The sequence below is a fragment of the Notothenia rossii genome (genome assembly GCF_949606895.1).
Source record: "Notothenia rossii genome assembly, chromosome: 2".
NCBI classification, from domain to species: domain Eukaryota; kingdom Metazoa; phylum Chordata; class Actinopteri; order Perciformes; family Nototheniidae; genus Notothenia; species Notothenia rossii.
Window position 1 is genome coordinate 83,611,150 of NC_136904.1, and position 14,930 is coordinate 83,626,079.

At 40.8% G+C, this 14,930-nt stretch overlaps 1 long non-coding RNA gene across 2 annotated transcripts in view; it reads left to right on the forward strand.

Annotated features, from left to right (window-relative positions):
• Nucleotides 1–12,239, forward strand: part of LOC307030020 — a 20,385-nt gene extending 8,146 nt beyond the window's left edge. The window contains exons 2-5 of one of the 2 annotated variants that reach the window (XR_013805479.1): nt 7,917–8,140; nt 8,687–8,849; nt 10,687–10,835; nt 12,139–12,239. This is a non-coding gene — a long non-coding RNA (uncharacterized lncRNA). The remainder of the gene's footprint in view (nt 1–7,916; nt 8,141–8,686; nt 8,850–10,686; nt 10,836–12,138) is intronic. The other variant, XR_013805480.1, reaches the window with a different exon arrangement.
• Nucleotides 12,240–14,930: the final 2,691 nt, after the last annotated feature.

Consider the following 14,930-nt stretch of genomic DNA (forward strand, 5'->3'; position numbering starts at 1 on the left):
TGTGTGTGTGTGTGTGTGTGTGTGTGTGTGTGTGTGTATAACTGCCTCAGTAATTACCAGTATGATACTCCTGCAGCTCAGTAACCTTGCTCTGAGTTCTGACTCCATGCCTCACGCTGCTGGAGTGCAGTGGTCTTTAAAGGGTTCATGTGTGTGAACAAGTTCCTTTTCTTTAATCAGCTACACTGCTGTACAAGTCATGGATGAACCCGCGCTGCAGTCACGGTAATATACCATGTCGACACTAATGTGGCTACATATGGAAGCACAGTTTTTGTGTGAAACAGTGTTCATGCATTTTTATGTTGGTTTCTCAAAGCTTAAAGCAACATGATGAACTACTACAAAAATAACAGCTTTAAAATCATTTTGATGCTCCGAATCGCAGGAATGCCACAAAATGTTTCTTTTAATGATATACACAGAACCTAGATAATGGGATGTGTCTAAAAGAGCTCAACATGTTTATCTCTCTCTCCCTTTAGTAGATATTTTATTCGTGCAGTCAACTTACAGTCAAATTACATTTACAGTGTATAACATTAGCTTGCAACAGGAAACAGGAAGAAGAGTGTTGCAGCTTGTTTTTGATCAACATGCCATGGAAATGCCATACTGTATATTCGTCCCGTACAAATCAGTCAATTAAAACTTATTTCATTTTTGTTCCCGAGAATATCTGTTTGCGGCAACTTAGGCATGAGTAATGTTTTTACCATTAGGTTTGAACACTCAGAGGACACAAGAATATTCCACACAACATTTACGTATTTCTGAGATATCTCGGTGCAGTAGAGCCCGACGCATCTGGGTCTACTGGGTCTGACTCCAGCATCTTTCCACACATTCTCATCCCCCCCCCCCCACCTGTCCTCCAGATGCCCTTAGCGTGTCCCCACCTTCCCCAGTCACCTCATCTCCACCCACCTGCACACCTGCTCCTCATTACCTCATTACCTCATCCAGTATAAATACCTGCTCTTTGCCCCCCACACCTTGTTGCTAGGTAGTTTATTTTTGCTTTGTTGCTGTAGCTTTCCAGCTATTGTTGCATGACAGTATCTGAGTCCCTATAGTGTAACCTTCCTGTATTGGGTTTGTTGTTTGGACTGCCTGCGGGTTGACAAACTTAAGGATGGTTCGTTAATCATGGCCTCTTGGAAAGTCCCGTTAACTTGCAGTAGCTGTTTTGTTTTGTCACAATGATCTTTGAAATTGATATGGCAAACAGGACAAAAGAAAATAGCCATTTCTAAGGATTTTAGCAAGCATTTGGAGGCATGTTTCTGACCACGTGAATCTAAGTCTAGTTTCTATTTCCTTTTGCTGTAGTTTTGTTCACCCCGAGACAAATGTCTATCTCTTCAGCAGCTAAACAGTCCACTTTGTTTACTGGACTGTCGCTACATTTGCCATTTGGTCCAGGTATGTTCACAGTCAGATGTTTAAACCTTTTCACTGGAAAAAGGTGTCTGCTGTTCCAGAAACGAAACTATAAAGGTGAGAGTGAACCAGAATAATACAGGTTACAGGCTACACAAACCTAAACAATAACCACTAGAAGAAATATAGAAATATATATTTTAGCTGAATTAAAAAACGTTGATCTGCTGTAGTTTAAGAAGTCCAAACATATTTATATATATTGTATGCTGTATATTATCAAAAAGTACTCATTAGTGATTTACATCAAGTTTCAACAATCAGTAGGAGGTGTGATGTTTATTCAGCAGACAGTATAGCAGAGTCTCTGGCTTGTCTTATACATCCAAAGTAAATGCTTTAACCACGTGTACAGTGATCTGAAGGTTAACATCCTTTCAACAGTGTTTTGAAAAAGCTCAGTTCTGCACGTTGAAAAGCAAGGCCATCCATTCACCGGGAAGAATATTCTTTGAAAAGCTTGGGGGTGTAATCTGCTCGCTGAGTGTTGATTGAAGGCCAACTCCTAATTTTAAATCGTACCAGTGTCATTATGCATGAAAGAGATGTACTGTATTCCATGTTTGTTTGAAGGTGCATTACTGATGTATTGTCCGTCAGTCTCTTCTCTCTTCCATCTCCTGCCTTTGTCCTCCTCATTTTCTCTCCGTCCTCCAAACCTCTTTCATCAAGGTCCCCAGGTCAAAGGGAGCAGCAGCTGCTTGAGGCTGTTTAGGATCCTGAGGGTTTGACCTCTGACCTTTTGTGTTACAGCTCCGTGCCATCCATTTACACTCAATTTAACACAGCAATATGAGTGAAGACGGATCAATGAGGGAGCATGCCTAGAATTCAGCAACATGGCTTTATCCCTGCACAAAGAAGAAGGAGGAGGAGGAGGGGTTGGTTGATGTTTATAGTCTCATAATCATGTCATGTTTGAGGATGGAGGCTTTCAATATCAATAGATATTGTTTAATGTTTTATTCAGAGTTTTTTTATACACACGTGTCTCACAGAGAGATGTGTGATCAAAACACAAGATGCTCAAACTGAAGGAATAACGCTTGTCTTCAGGAGTAGTGCGGAGTGGATTTACATTATGATCGAAGAGATACATTGACTATAAAAACAAACACAAGAGGCCACAGCCATGCTAGCAGCTCCGCCCAGGTGTACAAAGGCATTGTGGTGTTTTAAGCTACGTACTAAAACGAATACTCTGCCTCATTCTGACCCCCACGTTGGGAACCACTGCCTTTATTATAAATGCCTCAGGCTGAAGTTTATGTTTGGTTAAATTACACACCTTATCAGGGCCAAAACCGCCATCATTTATTGATTTATTTCTAAATTAATCTTCCTGCATTAACTTGAGTTGTTGATATCAAGGCAGATACTTTAGAAAGAAGCTTCAATTACATTGTTTCATTAGATCTGGAAAGAAAAAAAACTTATATTAATACCTGCCAAATTCAATATTGAAACAAGGCCAGGTTAGGGTGATGTGTCTTTCAGTTTCCCATTGGTTTTTGGGAATTTGGGAATTTGGGTGTGTGTGTTAGAAATGAAGTTTATTGTTGTAGTCAAAAAGCAATTTGACCTTTTTCATGTAGACTTGATCCCGCTCACACCACAGGATAATTGGACCTTTTCTTTTCATCCCTTATCATTTTGGGGTAGGAAACATAGATTTAGAGCACAGGCAGTTAAATAAAAACAGCTAAGCCTGCATGCTTCTTTTGTTGCTTTTACTGCATTGTTTTCACACAGTGAGTCAGTGTGTTTACCATTTATGTATTGTCTATAGATTAGATTTTGCAACAAAACAGTCTTTAATTAGACCTCTGCGTCAACATTATCTTTGTCGGGCTTGGAATAATTATAACCGCAACAAGTGGAATCTGACTGTTGCCTAGTAACAGCTTTGAAAAGTAATTTAGAGCACAGAAGCATAGAGAATTATTTTTTTGTTATTATCATTATTTGATTCTGAATGGTTTGCAGGTGTCTGATAAGTACGCAACATATTTTGTATGCAAATAATTTATATCTGCGAGTTACCCGTGAACCACATCTAAAACTCGTGCTGATTATTTATTTAAATGAGTACAAACTGGCATTTTAACAGCATTGTCTTATCATACCAAAAAGGTTTTCCTATGTGGAGTGTGCATATATTATAATGTAACTATATAAAAACAGGGTGTAAATAGATATACATTAAAAACATACATACATACTATACATTAAGAAAAAACTGGTGCAAATAGCATTGTTGACTATATTCACCCGGGTGCAAATATCATCTGCCTATATTTTATATCAGCTCATACTGGCGCTTTGACATCAATTAATATGACAAAGTTTGTTTTGTATAGCTTTACGATGATGCATTTATTTTAATTAGAATGTTTCTTTAGCATAATCAATGTGTAGCCGAAACTAACTCGTCTGATTTTGATGGGAAACTGAGAGCATCGGAGAGGGGAACCTTAAGGGAGACAATTAATGAGAGAGAGAGAGAGAGAGAGAGAGAGAGAGAGAGAGAGAGAGAGAGAGAGAGAGAGAGAGAGAGAGAGAAAGAGAGAGAGAGAGAGAGAGAGAGAGATGTAGTGTCATTGTTTACGTTTGGATACCCTGCCAATGACTCAGAATACTCCAAATGTGATATGAAACTTGAACAATATCAATGGGGAGATGAAGAGTCTTTAACATTAGCTGTTAACTTGAACAGTTAATCATAAACAAGCTTGTAACCCTCAACCAAAAACTCTGAGTGGTTCTCATTTCTGTTGTCATAAGTCATTAATTAACATGTCTCAGTGACTGTGTGTGTGTGTGTGTGTGTGTGTGTGTGTGTGTGTGTGTGTGTGTGTGTGTGTGTGTGTGTGTGTGTGTGTGTGTGTGTGTGTGTGTGTGTGTGTGTGTGTGTGTGTGTGTGTGTGTGTGTGTGTGTGTGTGTGTGTGTGTGTGTGTGTGTGTGTGTGTGTGTGTGTGTGTGTGTGTATGTGTGGGGGGGGGTTGTGCGTGCGTGCGTGCGTGCATGCGTGTATATATGCTGGCAGACGAGTGTGAAATGTGCTAATTACCGTGACCTCCCACTGATCCGGGGAGAATACACTCATGACATCTGAATCCTGGTGAGCCTGAGGGACAGGAGGGTTCCTGGAAGTGTGTGTTTGTGTTCGTGTGATTTAACCCTGTGTTAACCCCCTAGATCAGAAAAACAAAGTGCATATGAGTTCGTGGTTAAATCTGCTCTTAAAAACATTACATTTCGTACCCTTTTATGTGTATTATATCCTTAATATTTGATTGTATTTAATCCAAAAACTCAACCATTTATTTATTGACATATTTACATATGCTACAAATGATATAAATTGTTTAAAAGAATCCTGTTTATTAACATTTATTGTATCAGCATTACATATTTAACAAGGACAACTTAAAATAATTAGGATTGTATTTCACCCACAGCAAAAAAAACTGTGTTAATTACTGTGGTCACAAAGTCAGAAACAGAAACATTTTTGTTATCGTATCAATGTTTTATGGATCTACAAGTGAAGCAAGATTGAATTCAAGGAAACAATGAATTATCTCTTCTGTGAGTGCATTGCTCCTCCATATGGAGGGAGTTTAAAACAAGCAGATGGACAATGAACTGCTTCATCACACCAATATGCAAGAACCATATTCACCATGCAATGTTTGCCCTCGCCCACAGAAACAGCCCGGCAGCAGTGATATCCAGAGAAACAGTATCATTATGCATTCATTTGCTAAAGAGATACTGCTTTCATTGTAATCCGAATATGGTCAGTTAAGCAGACATTGAGGTCAACTATTAGGCTATCCTTGTCAAGTCAGAGAGGAAATATAGTAGCAGCAACCTATTGTTTGTATTGTATGTTCACAATAAATCAGATACTGAAAATGGCTGTATCTGCAAAAGCATTGAACTCTGTGATGTTATATTATTAAAAAAGACATTTGGTTTGACCCTGTGTTAAGGGAGGCACAAAAAAATAGGCATAAGAATGTATAGCAGTAGAATCAGCCTAGCAATGATAGTATTCACAACCAAACCAGCAGACAATGTCATCCGAAAGAGCGTTCGGGGGGAAATAAAATAGGTCCGAGAATTGAGCCTTGAGGAACTCCACATTTAAGTGAAGATAAATGAAGCCCCCTTTCATCAATTGATACAAAAACAAGAATGTCAGTGTTACACTTCCTTCACAGCCAGTTGTTTCTAAATATTTGTGTAATTGCTGGTACCATTTCTTACATAGCTACAGTTAATCAGGGTTATCAGTTCTCAGTTAATATCTATTTTTATTTTTGTCATATTTCAACAGCTTAACTTTTGTCACAGTCAAAGCTTTCTGTCATCAGGCTGTCTGAACATCGGACTTGCTCTGCTCTTCCAGGATTTATTTTCCGCTTTAACAGACTGTTGGGCCTCTTCATCTTTTTTAGAGCTGCTAGCTTTCTTTTTCTTCTCACTACTTTCACCATCCCCTTATCGTTTCTCTTTGATCCTTCCTTTGACTCACATCCACATCACAGTCTGTCGGTTCGCATCCTGTCTCTTTGTCTCTGTCACATCAGGTCTTTTCTGCAGTCTCTCAATGTCTCTTTCTGGTTTCTTCACCTGCGACTATGTCACACTGAGGTCTCTGCTCTTTCTGTCTCTTTTCTTTTTCTGTTTATCTTCACTGTTCTCCCCTTTTCACCTACTCCTCCTTCTCCTCCTCCTGCTCCTCCTCCTCCCTCTGCTCTGCCTCTGTTCCCCTCCATCACCTCCTGGGTAATGACAGGGGGGACAGGTGGAGACCAGACCATCACTACTACCAGTCGAACACACACACACGCACACACACACACACACACACACACACACGCACACGCACACACATACACACACACACACACACACACACACACACACACACACACACACACACACACACAGATGGTGGACAGGGGTCCCTGCCGGCCAGCCTGTCTGTCTGGTGATGGGGTGTTGTTGTTGTTGAGTGCACTCAGCCACACATGATTAGCTAGACAAACACACACACACACACACACACACACACTCACACATACACACACATATTTATTCCATTTTAGGTAGCACTATGGGGCTCAGCGCTAAAACAAGTCACCTGCTATTCCAGTCGCGCACACACACACACACACACACACACACACACACACACACACACACACACACACACACACACACACACACACACACTCACAAACTCACACACACACACACACAAAGAAACATACCACACAGCATCAAAGGGCTTTGAGTCTGTCAGTACTGATTATAGATCTTTTTCTCTGCTTTATGTTACATTATCAGTTTACTTTTACAAGATTAAAGGGAAAGTGTTTTACAGCAAAACATCAGTAAACACAGTTCTCTAATCCCTGTTTATTCTATAGACTAATTAGCCCTTTATGTTTTCTGCTGTCTAATCAAGCTGGCATTACTGGTGGATTCATAATCACTGAACACAGTTTCATTTACTCTGAGAGTGCGAATGTTGATGGATGTTAATCAGATGGATGAATGTGTAAATGATGTTTGTTTACATGTATTTAAGTTATCAGGTTACATCCAGCTCTCTCTAGTAAGCCGATTATCATATGAACAAGGAATCAGGTTTTATATGAGGGATAAAATGGAGATGATGATCATTATTTGTCACCTTCATATGACAGTGACAACACAGGAGAAAATGTCTGACAGAAAGATGAGACAAACTGATGAAGATGTACATCTATACGTCTGCTCTCCGCTCTGATGGTCAGCTCCAATGTATTTTCTCTGGCATCAGTTGGCAACACGCTCATCAGTGACCAGCTGCCTAGCAGGCGCACGACACCGAAACGACGTGTCACCTTCAAACGTCAAAACTTGTCACATATCAGGCGACATGTTTAACACGTAAGAGGCAGTAGAGTTTTAAAGGTTGGAGCAATGCACTTCATTCCCAAACTGGTGTGTGTGAGTGGGCATTGGAGCTCTTCAGTGTGAAAGCCAATTATTTGTGTTTGTTTTATTGTAAATGTAAAAATTAGGTCCTCTTTGTAAAGTTATAGCAAAAAATAAATATTTTATTTTAATTTACTTTAGTAATTGTGGTTTAGGGCTTGGACTGTAATAGTTTGACTCGTGCCCGCAGTTTGCAAACAGACAGATAATGTCGATCAGATGATGTTGTTGGATTAGATCTTTGTGATTTGGGGGTGCTGCAACAAGAACATTTTGTGTGTGTGTGTGTGTGTGTGTGTGTGTGTGTGTGTGTGTGTGTGTGTGTGTGTGTGTGTGTGTGTGTGTGTGTGTGTGTGTGTGTGTGTGTGTGTGTGTGTGTGTGTGTGTGTGTGTGTGTGTGTGTGTGTGTGTGTGTGTGTGTGTGTGTGTGTGTGTGTGTGTGTGTGTGTGTGTGTGTTTTCCCTTCTCTCCACAGTTCATCAGCAGGAGCTGTCAGATCAGCATCAAGCCTTGCCAGTCAGATTAAGGGCGTTACAGCAGCAGCATCCTGGCCAACAGCCGAGCGGCTGCAGATATATTTCACAAACTCTGTTTATCTCTCCTCTGTCTCTGTGTCTTTCTCATTCTCTGTCTTTTGCATCTCTGCAGGACATTGCTGCTGCCTGCTCAGGTCCCAGGGTGGAATGGAGGTGAGCCGAGGTGAGTGAGGTTAACGCCACAGTTTTACCACAACCAACTATAAATCATAGATCATGAAACGTCCGACAACAGGGTTAAATAAATACAAGACTGCAGTTCAGGCGGTGCAAGACTCTTCCTGTCTATGCCAGCTGAAATCTTTGTTTGATATCACTACTTAGAAGAAAGCCCTCATGAAAAGATTATGTACTACCTTAAACGAACAGTCCGACATTTTTTGCCAAGAGTAAGATGAGATAATCAATAGTTTTAAATATAATGCATGTGATAAAACCAGCACATATGATAATGACTGATTTGCAATCTTTCATTTGTACATAAGCAAATCTAAAATATCTGTTCTTGAAAGAAATATCATCACTCCTACTTCTGTAGTCTGGATAATGTCTCCCAGTTCTGTACTGTCCTTTTGTTTATTTCCATGACACCCCGGAATATATGTAATACATTACATTAGCAAGCAGAACCTATTCATATAACAAACCCACTGCTAAACCTCACTGTCATGTGAGTTTGTGTAACATAAACGTGTTGTGATTCTTGAAGATCAATCGTGAGGAAACATGATCTTTCTGCCAGTCTGGAAGAGGGAGCAGAGAGCTGAAAACTGCACAGTTACAGCACAGAGGGTTTTACTGAGCGTGACACAACCCTGAGAAGGACACTCATCCATGTAAATAATATGGCATCCATCAACAAGCACAAACAGGTTAGGAGGGATGTACAAAGACACACAAGGATATCATAGCATCAAATATTGATATCAAAAAATCCTTAAACTTGCTGTGGAATATGAGATGCATATGACCAAGGTGAAGGGGTTCAAGGACAAAAAAACCTGAACAAGGTACACACACAAATAAATATCAATTGAAAAACACAAACACAAACAAAAAAACCAACAAAATGCAGGGTTATTTTGACTTTACTTTTTACTAATATAAAAGCAAACAAATGCTCTTATAGTAAGACACACGGACATGCAGGAAATCTTAGCTAACTCCTTACGTTAAATGTCATTGTATTATTCAACTGAAGGATGTTCTTTTTTTAATTGTTTTTGATTTAAATAAACTATACTCATGCTGCTTAAATCTCACAGCTGTTTATTTATCTTGCAGACATGACAGCCAGTGCCAGCTTTCCTTCTCAACACAGTTTTTCACTCAAAACGAAAGATGGAATGCATATGTGTTCTGTATACCCCTTACACGTTTGATTTATTACGAAGGTATGATAAGTAGATCTTTAATATGTAAAATATGTGGGTTTACTCTTTAAGGTGCTGGCAGGGGGAATGTTTTATGTCATTGAGCGTCCTCATGAGTATTTAAGTACAAACGTGTGTGTGCAGGATGTCCCAGCCGCCGTCCATGCTCCTCTACCGAGCCCATGAATAATGCAGAAATCCCATTTTCATACCACTTCCTCTTCCCTCCCTCCATCCCATTTTCTCCTCCCCTCCTCCCCCCCGCTGTGCTGTAGTAAAAATAGAAGCGCAGACCTGCAAGCTTTAGCTCCTGTGTTTACACCATCATGACCCTCCCCACTGCTCGCTCTCTCTCCTGACAGTGGGGTTATTACTCTCATTCATCTCAGCATGCTCTCCCTATCCTCAACGGGAGCCGGAGAGCAGGAACAAGAGGAGAGGCTGTCGGGCCAGACTGGGAGCAGTGAGAGGGTCCTCAGGTAGCACATAGATGCTTCATCTCCATATCTTTATTATGGGCCTCATAAAAATAGCCCTGCTTAGGCCTCTCCGCCACTCTCCTCCTCTCTCCTCCTCTCGCCTCCCACTCCTCCTCTGCATGCACTCAGTCTCCGCTCAGGGGAAATGAGGAGCTGCTCTGCTCAGACATTAAATGTAGAATCGAGGATGCACAAACAGAAAAATTAGATGGCTGTCCTTTCTCTCTGAATGCAAAGCAGTAAACAAGTTCCTTGTCAGTGCACACATATTCTCATAGGGGCTGTAAGATGCAGGAATACAATGTAATGTTACTTAATCTAGTTTGTTGTTTAGTTTAATGTAGCCTACCTGGGTGTTTAGCATGAAGGAGATATTTGTCAGGAGCCATGCATATGGTAATATTTAACCGATAAAAGTTGACTTTGTTTCTTTTTATTAAAAGCTAATGTGGGTTTCTAACTATGGTATTTCAAACTGCACATGTGTTATACCACAAAGCATGAAATACATAGCAACAGTACCTAAGGGGGGCGGGGGGGTTTAGTGAAGTGTAGAATGGGATTACTTGAAAACTTCATTCACAATTTAAAGTTTATATTTCATGCTTCTATCTATTGCCTCTAAGGATTACTTACTACACATCACTGCCTAACTTCAGATTTGGTATCATAATTGAAGAGCTAATTATATTATGGAAGGGATATAACAGCTTTTACGCAGCAGGGGACACCAGTCTAGTTAGTGAACACTCACAGCACGTTTTTAAGGGAGACAAAGAGGAAAATTATGATATGCACTCCATTGATAAAGGTCTCCTCTCGCTTTTTCTCGTGTCTCCTCTTCCACTCTTTTAAAGGTCAGTGGAAACAAGGAGAAGATGGATGGAGCCGACAAAACGAGAGTATCTTAACACCGTTCTGCTTCTTAAGACTTGTTCGGACCCTCCCATCTCACATAGGATCATGCAGATCTGTGGCTGACAAACAGTGAATTACGAAGCTTCAGGTAAGTTGGTACGAGTTGAGTAGTGTGTGTGTGTGTGTGTGTGTGTGTGTGTGTGTGTGTGTGTGTGTGTGTGTGTGTGTGTGTGTGTGTGTGTGTCTGCGTGCGTGCGTGCGTGCGTGCGTGCATCTGTGTGTGTGCAGATAGACAAGTGTAGACAGTAAAACCTATAGCACACACACACACAGAGAGAGGGTGATCTATGGGCGAAAAATCCAAATTTCACGGTTTAGTACCTTTCAAGGTAACAACATTTTAAAAAGATGTACAGTATGTCATACATGAGTAGTGTGTTATGTACTGCTGAGTAGTAGTTGTGTCACTGTTCATGAAGGGATGAACCCCTCTACTTGTGTAAGCTCGCTTCTATATGTTGTGTTTTTATTGTTTTTGATCGAATTTCCGAGGAAACGTTCTTGGCTTTCATTGTTTCCCATTTGTTAGTCTCTCGGACATAAAGGGACCCTTGAGCTCTTTAATCGGTCGACAAAGTGTTTTTCCACAATTATGTGTTATAGTGTTCGGCAATGAATATCACAGACACAGCACCAGAAGGGCAAATTAGATTTAATATCCGCAGAGGCGTAAGGGTCTATGTGATATACATGTTTATCAGCTGCTCATATCCACAAGAGTCTGCAGTCTGCATACCTACAAACATGATTTAGGGCTGTTACTTCAAAATATCAAGAGCTAACATCTAATTTATTCAACGTACTGTTATTTGAATGCTACCCACGAACAACACAGTCTGTTCATCCACTGTGCCTCTGCTGGATCTCTGTTTGTCAAGCTAACCAGTCCAAATGTATTGTCATAAAGTGAATCTAAGGCAGGGCACAGTGCTTAATGAGATGGTGCTGAATGCTAAATGCTAACACATGTTGCTCCTCAGACTGCTTTGTGTCGTAATTATCTGCTCAGCACAGCTTCTTAGTTTAAGCCTTTTTCCATAGCTCATATTATTGTTGGCTACTGGGCATGCATTAGATCTGAGGGACATTGTATGAAACTAGATGTTCTTGTAGACGACAAGATTTCTTTGAACAAGTAGGTATCATGAGCACATGCAGAACGTACACATGTCAGCAAAGATTTATTTCTTATTGCAAGGGCAGAGGTTAAAGTCACTTAATCATTTTTTGGGGTAATGTATTTGTAATGGTGTACTTATTTAAAAACTGTGTGCTGTAGCCTACTGCAGTTATAATGTGCTATTAGGGAAATGCATCCCATCTGTTTTGTCTTCTTGGTTTTGCTATTGCCTGTAAATCAGAATAGAAAATGTGTCACTTTCTTCTTTCAGAATACCCAAATGTTAACTTGGTTACTCTGTACCATACGATATTTGAAGGGAGTATGCCAGTGCCAGAGTGGAAGAGAAAGACGGAAGATATTCAAACAAAGGTGAGTTTAATGACTAAACAGAAAATGTGAAGCAGCTAACAAACACGCTATACAAATCCAAGTCCATGGCATTATTTGAAAGGACAACAGAACAAAACCAAATCCTATAAAAGAAAACCCAGTCTGGAACACATTGAAACATGCTGATAGAAATGTTGTGAAGGAATCAAAGCGCTGTTTTCGGACCCTTTGTGAATATGAAGCATATCGCAGACAGACTGTGACACCTCCTTCTTTGACCGTTTCCCGTGGCAGGTTTTTTTTTTTTTAAATCACCCCCCGGGCATCCTGCAGTCTCCAAAGCTTTCAAAGAGCTTTTAGTTTGGCGTTTGATTCCCTGCTCTCCTTTTCTTTAGACATGGCTGTGTTTCTTTTCTTCTCTGAGCACCTTGGCTGCTGAAAGGGATTGTTGGAGGAGTCCACAGTCATTCAATGGTGAAAGGAGAAGAGAGGAGAGGAGAGGAGAGGAGAGGAGAGGAGAGGAGAGGAGAGGGGAGGGGAGGGGAAAGAACATATATAAACAATGAGAGGAAAAGTAACAAGCTGAGGAAACGAAAGGGAAAAGGAAACAAGGAGAATAGAGAAAAATAGAGGAGAAAACGGAAGAAACAAGCATGAAAGAGAGAGTCGGTAAAAGCAGAAAAGAAGAAAGAAAAGAAATGGATAGGAAACGAAAGAAGTAGCTAAGAGAGGGCAGGAGGAGGATGAGAAGCCAGTCGTTCTTTACCCAGAGGGGGGAGGCACAGCGGGGGTAGGGGAGGTGAAGGGGGGGGGGGAGTTGTGCTCCTCATCCCTCTCTCCTCCAACTGAGCCTCCTTCCTCAAGGTCAATCACACACACACACACACACACACACACACACACACACACACACACACACACACACACACACACACACACACACACACACACACACACACACACACACATGCACACACACATGCACACACATGTACACGGTCACAGGCAGGCAGGTTGGCAGACTTGGCACACACACACACACACACACACACACACACACACTCATTTTGTTGAGCTCAAGTAGAAAAGACGCCTTCTGCCTGCTTTTCTCTCTCTAACTCTGTACCAACCAGCCAAGTCTCAGTCAACCATCTGGAGATAAAAAACACCATTCTTCCCACACACACACACACACACACACACACACACACACACACACACACACACACACACACACACACACACACACACACACACACACACACACACACACACACACACACACACACGCACGCACACACACACACACACACACACACACACACACACACACACACACACACACACACACACACACACACTGTGTGTTTATGATAATAGACCAAATGCTTCTATTGATTCGTTCTCTTTTGGTGTCTGCGTGTGCATGTAAAATTAGTTTTATTTCATGGAGAGCCCACTTCTCTTTAACATGTTCTCCCACAAGAGAATCATGAGTTCTCCATCTGTCATTCACTGTATATGATGAAGCATAAGAAATATACATGTCATGTTTGTTTTTTACTCTGTCTTTAATTATGACCACCTAAAAATGATGAGTACACATCAACAAGATATTGGCATATGGTTTGAATAATGTTATATGGGAGCCTCTGTTTTTATGTTTGCCATCTTTCAGTTATTTAGGGTTTTTCATTTATTTACCATTGCTTTCCATATAATTTTGATATAGCCTACGTTTCTTCAGCGCTGTATTGCAGTATTTCAGATCAAAAAATATGACAAAAACGGCACGTGTTAAACATGTTGCACTTGTTAAAACGTTTACTAATGGATGTCACTGCTGCAGAATCAGAAGAGCTATATCAGCCTTTTTGAAAACCTCTAATGGAGCACGCTTCCTCCCCCTTCTTGTAAAATATTCCTCCTCTTGACTTTGGGTCAAAATTGTCACCCCCCTTCAGCCCCTCCACACTCCTCCCCTCCTGATTTTTTATAACTGGCTGCAAATTCACTGCTGTTCATTACCCAGGCAGGGTCAATTCCCCAAACAATGTGTTTGGTGTCACAATAAAAAGGGTGTTTTTTACGGCTTGTCGCAGTAAAATGCTATTAAACAGATAAAACACCGGCAACGAGCATCAGGAGGATTATAAAAGGAATTGCCTTGATAAACTCCACATATCTGCGTGATGACACACCAGCAGCTCTTCACTCTGTCGCTGGGGAGGAGGAGGAGGAGGAGGAGGAGGAGGAGGGGGAGGGGGAGGGGGAGGGGGAGGAGGAGGGGAGGCAGACTGAGAAGCACATGGTGGGAGAGTTTTTTCAGCTCTACAGCGCCACCATCTGGGGAGATAAACCCAATGGCTGCCTCTCTGTCCTGTATCCTGATAGATTTCATGTGATGCTTTGCAGTCTGAGGCTTGAAAGAAAAATAAGACTGTTGTTATTATTTAAATTATTAACTTTATGTTTCTTAATTATTTTAGGCTAAATATGGTATTGATTAATTTCTTCAAATGGCAAGCGTGTTGAAAAAAATCAATATCAGTCAGTTGGTAATTTTGTTGGTGTCTTTTTCTCGTGTGTGGTTAAAACCGAGTAAGGTTTAATAAATATGGTGATCACAATGATAAACGAGGATTACAAAGCAACAAAAAAATTGTAAGTGAAATACTTCATATCTAGCATGCATTTCAGCTGCAGTGATCATTAAAATGGTCTCATGCT